The following is a 16,415-nucleotide window of genomic DNA, read 5'->3' as shown; positions in this document are numbered from 1 at the left end:
TTTATCGACCGAGCCAGCAAGATGCGCAGGAGCGTGCGCAGGAGCGCGAGGGCCGTAGCTGTTGCGGCGGATCTGTAAGCGTAGATTCTGATTGCGGTACGCCCTTGTCCTGCAGCCTCGCAGGGTTGTCTCCCTGCAGCCGTGCTGTAAGGAAGGGGTGAGACGTTTTCCAACGCCGGCAAGAGCGCGTACTTTTACGCGAAGAACGTGTTTGGAATCGTACCGGTTAGTCTTCATGCTGATTGGAAGCGTTCAGGTCGCTCTAGCTTTTAAAGGACGTCTTGTGTTTTGAGCTGACCTGCTTACCTCGAATCCTCCTTGAGCTCAACTGCTCTCCTCTCCCTTGCTCTGACTGAATTCCTCTACTCGCTGCTGTGCTATTTTTTTCCCATGCGGAAATATTGCTTGGGATTTTTGTTTTTCAGGTGTCTCGTTGCAGGCGTCTCGTGATGCTCGCTAGGTCCCCCCCGGCCCAGGTTGGCCTGCCGGTCGTGAAGCGTCCTGAGGGTAAGGGGCCGGCCCCGTGCCTGGAGGCTCCTGGCTCTGTCTCCGGCGGGTGCCCCGCGGGTGCGTCAGCGAGGGCTGTCTGGTGGGGAGAGTGCCGGGCCAAGAGGGAGCGGGGAGGTTCGCTGCCCCGGGGAGCCCGTCCCAGCGCGGGAACGGAGGGGGAGCACGGCAGAGCAGAGCCTGAGCGAGAGGTGCGTCACCGTCCCCTGGCAGGCTCCCCCGCGGCGTGGGGCAGCCGCCGGCTTGCGGGACAGGGGCTGGGGGGGGCTGCCCCCATTTTATTTCTCTGGCGGAGCTCCCCTTTTCGGGGGGGCGCCTACATATGTAAACGGCATTATTAAAGTAGCGAGCTGCCGGTCGGGGCTGTTTTCCTTGTTTTGTGCCTTTTTTGGGGGGGTGATGAAAAAGTGTTGGAGGGGCCTGGGGGGTGATGATGTCATTTGGGGCACCCCAACGTCCCTGGGGGCGGGGGGTGTGATGATGAAACAGAGGAGCAGGTGAGTGGGGGATGAAGGTGTCACGGGGAGGTTCCCCCCCAGAGGAGGGGGGGTCACAGCCCCAAAATGCCTGAAAACTCGTGTGTGTGTGTGTGTGTGTGATTAAAAATGTTAAAAACTGGAAATACGGGTGCGAGGCATTGCAGTAGAGGAAAATCTCTCGCCTTTATATATATATATATTGAAAAATAATATTCATTTCTATATATATAGAGAGAAAAGGATTTCAAAATACAAACCTGTACCTGCTACGTTATAGAAATTATTAAGAAATCTAAATGGAGATAGATAGGGTTTTAAAATAAAAAAGAACTTGTCTATATGTGAAGAAATAAAGGAGTTTAAAACGCAAAAAGAGATGATGTAGATGAAGGAATTTAAAACAGAAGAAAGTCTGGATAGGTAGAGGTATCTACGCTTACCGTGTGTCACCGAGTAAGCCAAAGTAGGTCGTCTGTGTAAGGGAAGTAAAGGTTCTATGGAAGTGTAAACAGATAACTAAGTCTAAATAGACAGAATTGTAAGTAGATACCGAAGTCTAAGATACCAAAGTGTCAAAATATCCAAGTCCAAGAGCAAGATATCCAAGAGCAACACGGTTTGGGGCTCCCAGGAAAGCCGAATCCGCCTGGATTTGTGCAGCTGGAAAGCAAGCACACCCCCCACCCCCCACCCCCCACATTTTAACGCAGAAAACCAAAAATGACCCGTTGTTATGATGTGGAAAAGCGCCGGAAAACCCCAGAACTGAATATTCTGGAAAAGCAGAAACCCCCAAGTTTTGTATGATGTAAAAGAAAAAACAAAACAAAACAAAAAAGAACAACAACAAAAAAACAAGCCAACAAACCAAAAAACCCAAACGCAAACCCCGCACCAATTTGGGCCAAATTTGGGGCGAACTGCTGGCAGTTTGAGGGGCATTGCTGGGGATTATCTGGCGTGGATTCCTTCTCCGGAGCGGACTATCCATTGCGGCTTATCCCAGGTGAGTTATCTGCTGTGGATTATGCCGGGCGGACCCCCTGGTGTAGGTCATCCCCACCCGTGTCCCCCCGTGCACCTTTCTACCCACAGACAGCCGCTGTCCGTCCGTGTCCGTCTCCTGCCCCCCGTCCTCCTCTGCCTGTCTCTGCGCCCTCCCAAGTGCTCTCCACCCAAACGTCCCCCCACACAAGGTTTTTCCCCCCGTGCGGGGTTTTTTTTTGCCCCGTGACGCGCCCCCCGCGTCCCCTGCCCTCCAGTCTCGTGCCCCCGCTCCCCTGCTCCCCCCCTCCCATAACCCCTTTGTTTCTGAATGGCCTTTAGACCATCGAGATGCAAGCGGAAGTCCTCCCGGAGTATAGGGCGGCTCCGCAGACCATGGAGATGACACCGAAAGTCCACCCAGACCATCGAGAAGGCCCTCCAGAGCATAGAGGTGAAACGAGAAGTCCCCTGGATGATACAGAAGGTCGTCCAGCCCACAGAGATTAAACTGGAATTCCTCCCAGACCATGCGCGGTGCGTCGCGGGCGGGCATCGCGCGGTGGGCGCAGCTTCCCCCCGCGGAGGGGCCAGCGTGAGCCCGGGGCGGAGCGGAGCGGTCGTTGGGCTGCGGCTGCAGGCAGGGAGGAGGTGAGCGGGGAAGCCCCGAGGAGGGCGGCGGTGCCTGGGGGGGAGCGGCCGGGCCGGCGGGAGGCACGGAGCGGGGAGGGTGCGGTGCCGTGTGGGAGCCGGGCGGGCGGGGCTTCCCGGAGCCGGGCGAGGGGGGGGCGCGCCGGGTCGGGGCCGGTGGCGAGATCAGCCCGGAGTCGGGCGGGGGCCGCGCCGGTCCGGAGCCGGGCGGTGGGGGGGGGCGCCGCGCCGGTCCGGAGCCGGGCGGCGGGGGGGCTTCCGTGCCGAGCGGCGCCGCTCTGGGGCCGGGCGGGCGCCGCGCCGGTCCGGGGCCGGGCGGCGGGGGTCACCGCGCCGGTGCGGGGCCGGGCGCTGAGCCGCGTCGGGGCTGGGCAGTGGGAGGGCGCCGGTGGCCGGAGCCGGGCGGGAGGGGCTGCCCCGAGCCGGGCAGGTTGGCGCCGCCCTGGGTCGTTGCCGGCGGTGGGGGTGCTCGGACCCGCGGGGGTTCTCGGCAGGGCTTCCGAGTACGTCAGCGGCGAGGGGAACGGTGTCCCCGCAGGGTCAGAAAGCATGGATTGCTGCACGGGGCTTTCGGTCAGCCATGTTGGGTCCCCGGGGCATGCTGGGAGGTGTAGTATATATGGACGTGGGTGCCTGGAAGCCGCATTGCTCTCGGGCGCTTTCGGTGCACCGTAGTCGTTGCTATCGCCGCGGCCCCTGCGGCACTAGGTGCAGTTTTGTTGCAGGTTTTGTGTGTTTTTCTGCGGGCTTCCAGCTATGGCTACTCCCCAAGAAGCAGCGCGCCTCCCGACTCTCGGAGCTGCTGCCCGGGATCTGTGCAGGCGCGGTGCAGCCCACATGATCCATGCTGCCGGCACCGGTAACGGCAATAGGATGCTGCGGTGCCTGCGGAGTCATGCCGCTGCGCTCGTTGCTGCCTGCTGGTAAGGAAACGCCGCTTCCGCCCCGCGGGCGTGCTGTCGGCAGGTGCTTGGCGTGCAAAATGCAGACGGCAGTGCTGCCGCCGCCCGTGGGCAATCGCTGCGCGCTGGGTGCTCGCTGTTGCCGCCAACGCCGCCTTCTTTGCTGTTACCACAGTGTGGTGGCATGCCGGGCACGATTGGCGGTGGTGGGTAAGGGCCAGGAGCACCAGGGAGGCGAGCGAGCTCCTTTGAGTGTGCAGGGGTGTCTCCTGCCTGCTGGCTGCCCGGGGGTGGTGGGACAGGAAGCTTCAACCTGCCCGCTGCAGCAGGCTCTTGGTCTGCTGGAGGCGAGCTGGGCCAGGGCAGCCCCAGGGAGTTACCTAAAAGCTGATAGAAGGGAAGAGGGGAAGGAGGCGGATATCCCCTAGGCGCAGAGGCAGGGCACCTCCCCAACTCACCAGAGCTCCCCCTGAGCCTCTCCTGGCCCCGCTCACCCCGTGCAGCTGCCCCCTGCTCCAGCACCTCCCCTGAAGCCTGTCCCATAGCACCAGATCGCCCCCAAGCCCTGTTGTGAAGACCACAAGCTGGCTCTCAAGTGGGCTGGATTCTCCCTTAACGCGGGTGCCGTTACCAGCAGTGCGGGGAAGGAGCAGTGTCTCCAGAAGCCTCTGCAGAAGGAAGGGCTTAGGCCAGGGGTGATCTACGGTAATAACGGTCGCCGCTTCTTCTTTCCCTGTGCTAGAGGCCATGCTGAGGACGCGGTTGTCCATTCCTCCCGTGGGGATGCTGCTGACAGCACCTGCCTCAGGCTTGCGTGGGTTGTCTCTGCCTGACCTCACTCTCTTTGCGGTGCGGGGGTGAAAAGGGACAGGCGGAGCGATTACTGGCTGTGGACAGGAGCTGCCGCGGCTGAAGCCAGAGAGGCTGGAGAAAGGTAAAGAAGAAGAAACGGAAGGCCATCTGGCTGACCACTGCCTCCCACTGCGGGCAAGAGAGAGCCTGCCCCTCTGGGTGGGAAGGGATCCCTCTTTGTAGTGCACTGCAGGCCAGACAGCCGATGTGCACCACAGGGCCTGTATGCATAACCCAAAGTGTGGTACAGCCGCGTAGTGCACGAGCAAGCGAGGCTACATGTCTAGGAAACCTTGTCTCATAAGAGCTGTAAGATATCCACGTATTCTCTTAGGTGGAGGACAGCCGAGTGACTGGAGTTACAGAAGAGGAAGGGAGGAGAGAAGGAGGAAGAAGCATCTCAACTGGCCAGTTCTCCCAGCAGCACCGAGAGCGAGAGCTGTGGTGAGTCCCGGGCCCTTGGGGACCTGTCACCCCTTGTCTGTGCCCCGGTCCCTCCCTGCCCCTTCCCTGGCCCTCTCTCTTTTGCATGCTGCTGTGATTTTTCTTTTTTTGTTCTTCCCTGTACCCGTTCTCTTTTCTCTGTTTTTCTGCACTGCTCCCTTTTCCTCTCTCCCTTTATCCATCTTGTTCTACCACCCCCTGCTTTTTTTCTCTCTCTGCGCCTTTGGCCTGCTCCTTCTCCTTTCTTTTGTTATCCTCTGTCTCTGTCCTGCAGCCCATTGTTGTTTTTCCCTTTTCCATCTTTTTGTCCTGATCTGAATCCATCTCTTTCTCTGTCCTGTTCCCTGATGTTCTTTTCCTCTTTGCACCTGTACATGCCGCTCTGTGTCCCTGCCTTCCTATGTCTCTCCTCCCTCCCTTCTTCCCTTCCTTTCTCTATCCCCTTGTCTTGCTCACTGTTGCTGGTTTTTTTTGTATTCCGTATCTCACTGTCCCTGTCCTCCTTCCTGTTCATCTCTTACTCTTTCTGACCCTTTGTGCTGCTCCCTGTCCCTATTTTTTATTGCTTCCCCTCTCTGTTCCTGTTTGTTCTCATGGTCCACCTCTCTGTTGTTCTTTCTGTTGTTCTCGTTTGTTCTCCATCACAGCATCCTGCTCCCTGTCCCTCTCTCTCTTGCAGTATCCCACTTTCTGGCTCCCTGTCCCTCACCTGTTTCCTAGATCGCTCTGTCCTTCCTCCAGTCTTTCCTCGTCCCTCTGGCCTGCTACCCGTCACTGGTTTGTTCTTTCGTCGTCTTTCTGCCTTGCTGCTGTCACTCTCCTCCTCTCTCTGTCTCTAATGTTTCTTTCACCATCTCTTCCCTGCTCCATGCCCCTTTTCTCTTTTCTCTCTGTCCTCCATCTTCCCTGTAACTCTTTGTCTGTATATCTCCATAGCACTTGTTCTCCCATTGTTTCTCACTATACTGCCCCTGCCCGGCTCGCTGTCCCATTATTCCTCTCTGTTCTGCTCCCTTTTTTCTCATCCTGCAGCCCAGCGATGGTTTTTCTTTCTCCCTCTCTTTGTCCCAATCTCTCTCTCTCTCTCTTTCTCTTCAGTTCCTCTGGCTTGTTCCCTGTCTTTTTGTCTCCCTCCCTCCCTTATTCCTCTCATTTGATTTCTCTCTTGATCTGTCTGTTTGGCTCCTTGCTCATCATTTTCTCTCTCTTTTCCTCTGTCCTGCTCCCTGAACCTGTTTTTCTTCTGCCATGTCCCTGCAGGGCTCCTCATCCCCTTTTTTATTGACTTATCTATCTCCCTGTCCTTTTCCCTGTACCTTTCTTTCTCTGCTCCTCAGTCCTCCCTCATTTTACTTTTCCTCTTTCTGTTCTTCTGTCCTGCTCCCTATCGCTGTATTTTCATTTTTTGTATCTGCTGCTCCAGTAACAACTGCCAACTTGTCCCAGGGGAAGGATGAGTGTACAGGCAGCGAACCCCATAGCAGACTCACTCCCGGGACTTATATGCATTAACGAATAAGCACTTGCTGTCTCCTTTGCACTCACGGCTGTGGTTGTACTCCTTTGTACTTGGTGAGTGGCTGTCAGAGAGTCCAGGGGAGCAGGTTACACGGTGGGTGTCAGGGGCCATGGCCGCAGCTGTGGGCTGCGGCCGGAGGAGCCCCAGGGGGCCCGGTGAGGCTGATGGTGATGGCCCCTCTGTGTAAAAGGGCTGCAGCCCCAGGGGATGGCGCTGCTGGGGCATGCCTGCTGGAGAATGCCGACAAGTCGCGAGGATGTTTCCAACCCACCAGTGCAACAGGCTGAAGTCAGTTGGAGTCAGGCCCCATCAGGGCAGGTCCAGGGATATTCTGAGAGCTGGTGGAGAGGATGCAGGAAGAGGGGCAGGAGATGGCTGCCCCCACCCCTCTGGGTGCCCACCCTCTGGAAAAGGCGCTGGGTGCCTCTCCAACTCAGCAAAACTCCTCCAGCCCTGCTCGCCCCAGGCAGCTGCCCCCAGCTCCAGCACCTCCCCTGAAGCCTGTCCTGTAGGCATGGACCGCCCCCAAACCCTGTCCTCGTGGCAGCAAGCTGGCCCTTGAATATGATTTATTCTCCTTAAATGCAGGTGCTATTAGCTTCAGTTCAGGGAAAGAGCGGCGTCTCCAGCAGCTCCTGCAGAAGGAGGGGTTCCTGCCTGAGGAGAGCTGCAGTCATCCCTGTGGATAATGGTTGGTTGCTTGTTCTTTCCCTCTCCCAGAGGCAGCACTGAGGACTCGGTTGGCGGTTCCTCTCCAGGGACGCTGGTGATTGCATCTGGCTCAGGTTTGTGTGGCTTGCCTTTGGCCTCATTTTCCTAGCGGCATGGGCAAAAAAGGACAGCTGGACGCTTCCTGGCTGTGGACAGGAGCTGCCGCAGCTGAAGCTGGAGAAGTCGGAAAAAGGTAAAGCAGCTGAAGAATAAAATAAAGAGGAGCCAGCCGGCAGCTGCCTCCAGCTGCAGACAGGAGACAGCCTGCCTCTCAGTGTGAGGAAGGATCCTTCTTAGCATAGCCCTCAGCAGATCCAATTGCCAACGTGCATTGCAGGGTCCGTATGCGTAGCTGGAAGCACAGTACAGCCAGGTAACACGTGCACGTGCGAGGCTATGTATCTGGGAGGCCTTGTATTGTAAGAGCTGTAAGACACCAGTCTGTTCTCTTAGGTGGATGACAGTCAAGCAAGCGGAGCTACGGGGCCAGGAGAGAGAGAGAGAGAGAAAGACACGTCCGAGGTGTCCAGTTCTCCAAGCAGCTTGGAGAGCGGGAGCTGCAGTGAGTCCTGGACCCTTGGGGCCGTGTCGTCCCTATTCTGCATCCTGGTCCTTCCCTGCCCCGCCTTCTCTTTCTCTTGCTGCTGTCATTTTTTTCCACTTCCCCGCACCTCTCCCTCCCTCATTCTCCAAGTCCCCCTCTTTATCTGTTGTTCTACCCCTATGTTTTCTTTCTCTCTCTGCGCTTCTGTCCTGTTCCCTGTCCTTTTTTCATCCTCTGTCTGTGTCCTGCAGCCCATAACTCTTTTTGTCTTTCTTCATCTGTGTCTGTCTTCCTATCCCAACTTTTTAAATTTTTCCTCGCCTGCCCTTTAGCCCTTCACAATTCCCACCTCTCACCTCTCTGTCTTCATGTCCCTATTTTTTAATTCCTCTGTCCCTGCTCTGTATTCTAGATAGACTTTTCCTTTCTTAAATTCTCTCGTTCCAGGTCCCCGTCCCTGTCTTTTAACTTCTTCCCTCTCTGTCCCATAGCTGCTTTTTGTCTTTATCGTTCTCTCTTTGTCTGGCTCCATGTCCCTATTCTTTAATTCCCCTTCAGCTTCAGTCTTTCCCCTTCAGCTCATCAAGGTTTTTTGGCATTTCTCAGTTTATCTCTGTCCACCTCACTGTCCCCTTTTTAAAATCCTCCCTCTCTGCCCTGTGGCCCATCGCTATTCTTTGTTTTTCTCCATCTCTCTCAGGCTGATTCCCTGTCACTTCCTCCTCTCTGGCCTGTAGCCCATCGCTATTTTTTCCCCCCTGTACCTCTCCCTCTGTGGCTCCCTTTCCCTATTTTTCAGTCCCCCTTCTCTGTCCTGCAGGCGATCGCTGTTGGATTGGGTTTACGTGGCAAGGTTTTGTTAGGTGGGGCAGGGCAGGGGCTGCAGGGGGGGGTTCTGCGAGAAGACACCAGGAGTTGCCCCCATGTCAGGCACAGCCACTTCCAGCTCCAAGATGGATCTGCAGCCGGTCCAAGCTGAGCCCATCGGCAATGCTGGTTGTGCTTCTGGAACGGACATTTAAGAGGGGGTAAAAAATGCTGCGCAGATGCTGCGATAGAGAAAACGTGAGTGTGAAACAGCCCTGCAGACACTAAGGTCGGTGAAGAAGGAGGGGGAGGAGGTGCTCCAGGCACCGGAGCAGAGATTCCCCTGCAGGCTCTGGTGAAGGCCACGGTGGGGCAGGTCGTCCTCCTGGCGCCCGTGGAGGTCCGCGGTGGAGCAGACATGCACTCGCAGCCCATGGAGGACCCCGTGCCGCAACAGGTGGATGTGCCTGAAGGAAGCTGTGACCCTATGGAGAGCTTGCGCTGGAGCAGGCTCCTGGCAGCACCTGTGGCCCTGTGGAGAGGAGCCCACACTGGAGCAGAAGAAGAGCATGAGGAGGAAGAAGTGGCAGAGATGATGTGTGATGAACTGAGTGCGACCCCTGCTCCCTGTCCCCCTGCATTGCTCAGGGGTGGGATGTGGGAAAGTCAGGAGTCATGAAGATGAGCCCAGGAAAAAAGAGCAAGGCGGTTTTTAGATTTGTTCTTATCTGTTGATAAGATAAGAACAAATAAAACAAAATAAGATAAGAACAAATCTTGTCCTACTCTTGATTTTGATTGACAATAAATGGAATTAATTTCCCCAAGCTGAGTCTGTTTTGCCTGTGACAGTAATTGGTGAGTGACCCTCTGTCCTTTTGTCGACCTACAAGTTTTTTTGTTGTATTTTGTCCCCCTGTCTTATTGAGGAGGGGGAGCCACAGAGTGGCTTGGTGAGCACCCGGTGGCCAGCCGAGGTCAACCCACCCCAGTTCCCTTCTGTCAGGCTCCCTGTCCCTATTTTTCAATTCTTGCCTATGTTTCTTGTACCGCATCGCTTTTGAAACTTTCTTTCTACTTCTCCATCCTTATTTTTTAAATTCTTGCATAGGTTTCTCAAATCCAGTTGCTTTTTAAATTTTCTTGCTACCTTTCTGTCTGCCTGACCTAATTTTAATTTTTTGCCAGTGTTTCTTGTACCCCGTCGCTTTTTAGATTTTCTTCCTACTTCTCCCTCTCTGCAGCTCCGTGTACCTGTTTTTTTAATTCTCGTGTAGGATTCTTGTATACTGTTGCTTGTAAAATCTATTTATGTCTCCCTCTATCCATCTTCCTGTCTCTAATTGATAATTCTTCCCTCTCTGTCCTCTACCCTGTCACTTTTCACACTTTCTACATCTCCCTCTTTCTAGCTCCCTGTCCCTATGTGTTAGTTCTTCCCTATGTTTCTTGTACCCTGTTGCTTTTACAAAATTTTCTTTCTACATCTACCTCTATCCCGCTGTTTCTATTTTTTTTTTTTTCTTGGCTATGTTTCCTTTCCCCTGTCACTTCAGAATTTTCCCTGTCCCTTGTCTTGTCTGTCTTGTTGTCCTGCTGGTCCCTTCTGCCTCTCTCTCCTGCTCCCTGTCTCTCTTATTTATTCCTCCACCTCTCTGTCCCTGTTCACCCCCGCAGTCTTTCTTCTGCTCTCCTCTCTCTACACAGTTGTCCTGCTCCCTGTCCCTCTCTTGTTCGCAGCATCCCGTTTTCTGTCCCACACCTCTATGTCCCTCTGTCCTTCCGCCTGCTTTTCTCTTCTCTTTTCTCCCTCTGTCCTGCTGCATTTGGGCACTGAGCCTTGCAGCCAACTCGCCGCCAAGATTTCTTACGTGCATTAATGAATAAACTTTTCCTGCCTCGTCTGTGCCCCTGGATGTGTTTGCAGCCCCTGGGTGCAGAGCATGTGGCTGTGGAGAGGTGCAGGGGAGGGGGTGATGTGCTGTGGGGCTTTGGCAATGGCCCCTATTGCTGATGGGCTCCAGCTGGGGCAGCCCCAGGTGTGGCCAGTGAGGCTGAGGATGGGGCTGGCCCTGCTGTGTGAAGGGGCTCTAGCTGTAAAGGGGGCTGCCTGGGCATGCCTGCTTGAGAAAGCTGATGAAGGGGAATGGGCTGAGGAGGGAGTCCTGCAGGCAGGTGCCTCCTGCAAGGAACGGCCAGTCTGTGTGGTGAGGAAGGATCCCTCCGAGCCGTCCCCGACAGGGCAGACACCAGCACGCAGTGCTAGGAGCTCAGTGCCTCTGTTGGCTACGTGGGTGAGCCACCAGGTATTGAGGAAGCCTTGTGGAGGAGGAGCATAGAGGTGCCCGCTGCATGCTGCTGAATGGGCGAGGGTCCGGCGTGCAGCACTGCAGAGGAGGAAGGGGCAGAGGCAGAGAGAGAAGCGTCGAGGCGGTGAAGGTCTCCTGCCGGCACCAGGAGCTGTGGTGAGTCACGCGTCCTCTCCTCTGTATCCTGGCCCATCTCTGCCACCCTTCTCCAGATGTCTGCCTGCCTCCCTCCCTCCGTCTGCCTCTCTGCCCACCTACCTGCATGGCTCCCCAAAACTTGTTATTCTTCTGCCAACTCTGGAGAATACGCCGTTGCATTTTAAATTTTTTCTATGTGTCTCTCTAGCCAGCTCCCTCTCCCTATTTTTCAGTTTTTCTGCACTGCCTTGTGGCCTATTACTTTTAAATTTTCATTTCTATATCTCCTCCCTATCCAGCTCCCTGACCCTATGTTTTTTTAATATCTCCCTCTGCTCTGTACCCCATTGCTTTTCAAACTTTCTTTCTATGCCTCCCTCTATTTGGCTCCATTTTCCTATTTTTTATGTCTGCTCACTCTTTCCTTCACCCTGTTTGTTTTAAAATTCCTTTATATGTACGTATCTCTCTCGCCAGCTCCGTGGCCTTATTTTTTAGTTCTCGCCTGTGCGATTTGTACCCCATTGCTTTTTGAATTTTCTTTCTATTTGTCCCTCTATCTTCCACCCTGTCCCTATTTTAAAATTCTTTCCTGTGTTTCCTGTACCCCGCCACTTGCTCTTTTTGTGTATCCCATTATTTGTCTCCCTGTCATTATTTCTTAACGTTTTCCTATTTGTCCTGTACCCCATTGCTTTTTTAGTTTTATTTCTATGTCTCCCACTATGCGGCTTACTGTCCCTATTTTTTTAATCCGTCCCTTTGGTCAGGGAAGGGTCTGTCCAGGCATGCCTGCCTGAGGGAGCCGATGAAGGGGAACTGTCCAAGGAAGGAATCCAAGGGAGTCCTGCAGGCAGTTGCCTCCAGCAATGAATGACCAGTGCCTGCAGCGAGGAAGCATCCCTCTGAGTGTCCCTGACAGAGCGCCTTACCAGCACACAGTGCTGGGAGCTCAGCGCCTCCATCGGCTGCACGGGAGAGCCGCCGGGAAGCTTGGTGGTGGAGGAGCGTTGAGGCACCTGCTGCCGAGGCAGACAGAAAAGCATTAGGGCAGCGAAGGTCTCTTGCCGGTGCCAGGAGCTGCGTCGAGTCGCGCGTTCTCTCGTGTGCATCCTGGTCCACCTCTGCTGCCCTTCCCCGGATCTCTGCCTGCCTGCCTGCCTCCCTGCCTGTCTCTGCTTCTGTCTCCCTCTCTGCTGGCCCACCTACCTGTCTGGCTCCCCAAAGCTTGTTATTCTTCTGTGAACTCTGCCCTGTACCACTTCACCTAGTAATTTTTTTCTGTTTCCCTCTTTGCGGCTCCCTCTCCCTATTTTTTCATGCTTTCCTGTATTTTTTGTACCCCGTTGCATTTTAATTTCTCTTTCTACATTTCCGTCTCTGCAGTGCCTTGTCCCTATTTTTTAATTCCTCCCTCTGTCCTGCACTCCATAGCTTTTAAAATTTTCTTTCTATGGTTCCTCCTATCCATCTCCCTGTCCCTGCTTTTCTAATATTCCCATTTCTTGTGCCTGATCACTGTTTAAATTTTCTTTCTATGTTGTCCTCTATCCATCTCCCTGTCCCAATGTTTTAATTCTTGTCTATGTTTCTTGTATGTAGTTGCTTTTTAAAACTCCTTCTAGGTCTCTCTCTATCAGGCTTCCTTTCTTGATTTTTAAAATTCTTCCCTCTATTTCTTGTACCCCATTGCTATTTGATGTCTCTTTCAAGAATTCCTGTTACCTGGCTCCCTTTCCCTGAATTTTAAGTCCTCCCTTTCATCTGCATACCTCCTCGCTTTTAAAATTTCCTTTCAATATTTCCTTCTATTGTCATCCCCGTTCCTATTTTTTAATTCTTTCCTGTATTTCTTGTAGCCTGTTGCTTTTAAAAATTTCTTTCTATGTCTCCCGCTATCCGATTCCTTGTCCCTATTTTTTAATTCCTCCCTCTCTGTCCTGTACCCAGTTGCTGTAAAAAATTTCTTTCTATGTCTCCATTTATTTAGTTTCCTGTTCTTTTTATTTTTTTTCTGTCGATACTATTCTCCGTCAATTTAAAATTTTGTTTCTATGGCTACTTTTAGCCAGTTCACTGTCTTTATTTTCTAATTCTCTCCTGTCTGTCCTGTACCCTGTTGCTTCTTTGATTTTCTTCTTATGTCTGCTTTTATCAAGCTCCCTATCCACAGTTTTTAATTCTTTCCTGTGTTGTGTACCCTGTTGACTTTAAAATTTACTTTTATGTGTGTCTCTATTTTTTTCCCATTCTTAGTTTTTGATTTATTCCTGTCTTTCCTTAAAGCCATCACATTTTACATTTTCTTTCTACGTCAAAGTTTATCTACTTTGCTGTCCCTATTTTTTATGGTTTGCTGTCTATCCTGTACCTGTAGCTTTTAAAATTTTCTTTCTATGTCTCCTTTAACCAATCCACTGTCTTTTTTATTTCTTTCTCGTCTGTTTGCACCTAATTGCTTTTGAAATTTTCTTCCTATGTCTCTCTGTATTTTTCTCCCTATTTTTATTTTGTAACTTTTCCCTTGTCTTTCCTTAATGCCTCCGCTTTTATAATCTTCTTCCTATGTCTCTCTCTCTCTCTCACCCTACCCTTATTTTAATTTTTTTTCACATCTTAATGCCTTTGCTTTTAAAATTTTCTCTCTATGTCAACTTTTAACCAGTTTTTTTTACCCATTTTTAATTTTTTTCTGATTGTCCTTTACCCAGTTGCTTTTATAATTTTCTTTGTGTCCACTTTAACCATTTTACTGTCTTTATTTTTAAATTTTTCCGTCTGTCCTGAACCCTGTTGTTTTTTTAATTTTCATTCTATGTCTATTTTATAAAGATCCCGATCCATATTTTTTAATTTATTCCTGTGTTGTGTACCCTGTCACTTTTGAAGTTACATTTCCATGCGTATTTTAACTTTAAAAAAAAATCAAATTTTCTTTCTTCATCTCTTTTAATTTGCTGTCCCTATTTTTTAATTTTTCCCTTCATTTCCCTAATCCTCATTGCTTTAAAAATGTTCTTTCTACACCTACTTTTTTCCCTTTGATGTCTTTACTTTTAATTATTTGTTCGCTTTTCTCAGTGCCCTCACTTTAAAAATTTTATTTCTACATCTCTGTTTTAGTTTGCCGTCACTGTTTATTAACCTTTCCTTATTTTCTTAATCGCCATTGCTTCTAAATTTTTCTGTCTGCTTTTATTCCAATTGCTGTCTTTATATTTAATTATTTCTTCTGTTTCGTTGGTGCCCTCGCTTTTTAAAATTTTGTTTTTGCATCTCTGTTTTAGTGCACTGTCCCTAATGCTGATTGCTTTTTAAGTTTTCTTTCTATGCCTCCTTTTATTCCGTTCACTGTCTTTATTTTTAATGATTTCTTGTCTTTCCTTAGCACTGTCGCTTTTAAAAATTTCTGTCTATGTCCGCATTGTAGTTCAATGTTGCTACTTTGTACTGCTTTCCTCTCTTAATCCTTTGGCTTTTAAAATTTCTACTTGCATCTTGTTTGCTGTCATTAATTTTTAATTATTCTTTCTTGTTTTTCCTTAGTGCCATCACTTTTTAAATCTTCTTGTCCATCTGCATTTTAGTTCACCAATGGGATTTTAAAATTTTTTCCTTATTTCCTTAATCACCATTGCTTTTAAAAGTTTGTCTGTTTTTATACCATTTCCTGTCTTTATTTTGATGTGTTTATCTTTAATTTTTTTTGTCTTTCCTTAGTGCCCTACCTTTTAAAATTTTCTTTCCACAGCTCTCTTTTAGTTTGTTTTCTTTTTCTTTTAGTTTTCTTTCTATGCCTACTTTTATCCTGTTCACTGTCTTTATTATTTAATGATTTCTTGTCTTTCCTTAGTGCCCTTGCTTTTTAAAATTTCTATTTATGTCTGTGTTGTAGTTAGCTGTCACTATTTTTTAGTGCTTTCCTTTCTTAATCTTAATATTTGGGTTTTCCTTTTTTCCTTTCTTAATCTTGATCATTGGTTTTTAAAATTTTCTACTTTTATCTCCTTTGCTGTCACGAGATGTTAATTATTTTTTCTTGTTTTTCATTACTGCCATTGCTTTTACAATTTTTTAATTCTACATCTCTCTTTTAGTTCACAGTTTCGATTAATTTTTTCCTTATTTTCCTTATAGTTTGCCATCGCCGTTTTTTCATTTGCTCAATATGGCTTTAATCTCCATTGCTTTTAAATTTTCTGTCTCCTTTTATCCCCTTTGCTGTCTTTATTGTGCTCTAGTTAATTATTTCTTGTCTTTCCTTGGGGCCCTCCCGTTTTAAATTTTCTTGCTCTGCCTTTCGTTTGCTGTCCCTAGTTTTTAGTTCCCTCCCCTTCTTTTCCCTAATGCTCATGGCTTTGCAAATTTTCTTTCTCTGCCCACTTTTCTCCTGTTCACCATCTGTAGTTTTGAATGATTTCTTGTATTTCCTTAGTGCATTTTTTTTTTTTTTTATTTCTGCATTGTAGTTCACTGCTGCTATTTTTTAGTTCTTTCCTTTCTCCGTCCTTTGGCTTTTAAAATGTTCTACTTTTATCCCGTTTGCTGCTGTTAGTTTTTGATTGTCCTTTCTTGTCTTTCCTTAGTGCTATCGCTTTTTAGATTTTCTTTCATCATCTCCATTGTAGTTCAGTGATGCTATTTTTGAATGTTATCCTTATTTCCTTAATCACAGTTTCTTTTAAAGTTTTCTGTCTCCTTTTGTTCCAGTAGCTGTCATTATTTCCCTGTATTTATGTTTTAATTATTTCTTGTCTTTCCATAGCGCCCTCACTTTTAAAATTTTCCATCTCCATCTCTTTAAGTTCACTGCCACTATTTTTTAATTTTTCCATTTATTTCTCTAATCCCTGTTACTTTTTAAAATTTTCTTTTATGCCGTTCCCAGTCTTTATTATGCTGTTCTTTTAATTACTTCTTGCCTTTCTTTAGTTCCTTTGCTTTTTAGATGTTCTATTTTAATCTGTTCTAGCCTGCTGTCTCTATGTTTTAATTTTTCTCTTATGGCCCCCTTTTAAAATGTTCTTTCTATGCTTACTTTTCTTACTTTTGATGCCTTTATTTTTTAATTATTTCTTCTCTTTCCTTGGTGCCGCTGCCTTTAAAATTTTGTATCTATGTATGCCTTTTATTTCGCCATTTCATTTTTTTAGGTTTTTTTCTCTCTTAATCCTTCGGTTTTTAATATTTTCTACTTTTATCTCGTTCGTATTTTTTATTTTTTTTCTTTAGTGCGATCTCCTTTTTAAAATTTTCTTTCTATGTCTCTTTTGTAGTTCGATGCTACTATTTTTTAATGTTTTCCTTATTTTCTTAATCACCTTTCTTGTTAATATTTTTTGGTCTACTTTTACCCCATTCACAGTCTTTATTTGTCTACCTTTATTTTTTAATTATTTCTTGTCTTTCCTTAGTGCTGTCGCTTTTTCAATTTTCTTTCCACGTCTCCATCTTAGTTTTCTGTCCCTATTTTTTAGTTTTTCCCTTGATTTCCTGAATCCTTCTCACTTTTTAAAAGTTCTTTCTATGCCTACTTTTTTCCCCTTCACTGTCTTTTAAAAATGATTT

At 49.1% G+C, this 16,415-nt stretch overlaps 1 long non-coding RNA gene across 4 annotated transcripts; it reads left to right on the top strand.

Moving 5' to 3' along the window:
- The first annotated feature begins 1,014 nt into the window (after nucleotides 1-1,014).
- Nucleotides 1,015-9,213, top strand: LOC148056975 (uncharacterized). 4 transcript variants are annotated; one of them, XR_015702101.1, is made up of 8 exons: nucleotides 1,015-1,992; nucleotides 2,313-2,621; nucleotides 3,376-3,544; nucleotides 4,266-4,457; nucleotides 4,710-4,819; nucleotides 7,059-7,422; nucleotides 7,503-7,611; nucleotides 8,524-9,213. It is a non-coding gene; the product is annotated as an uncharacterized LOC148056975 (long non-coding RNA). The 4 variants fall into 4 exon arrangements; XR_015702102.1 differs by having other exon boundaries at nucleotides 3,347-3,544; XR_015702103.1 differs by lacking the exons at nucleotides 1,015-1,992; nucleotides 2,313-2,621 and having other exon boundaries at nucleotides 3,093-3,544; nucleotides 8,524-8,658; nucleotides 8,750-9,213.
- The last annotated feature ends 7,202 nt before the right edge of the window (nucleotides 9,214-16,415 follow it).

The sequence above is a fragment of the Nipponia nippon genome, unplaced genomic scaffold, assembly GCF_047370975.1.
Source record: "Nipponia nippon isolate SJK-2023a ecotype South Korea unplaced genomic scaffold, ASM4737097v1 scaffold_102, whole genome shotgun sequence".
Taxonomy (NCBI): Eukaryota; Metazoa; Chordata; class Aves; order Pelecaniformes; family Threskiornithidae; genus Nipponia; species Nipponia nippon.
This window is presented reverse-complemented; position numbering and strand designations above follow the sequence as displayed.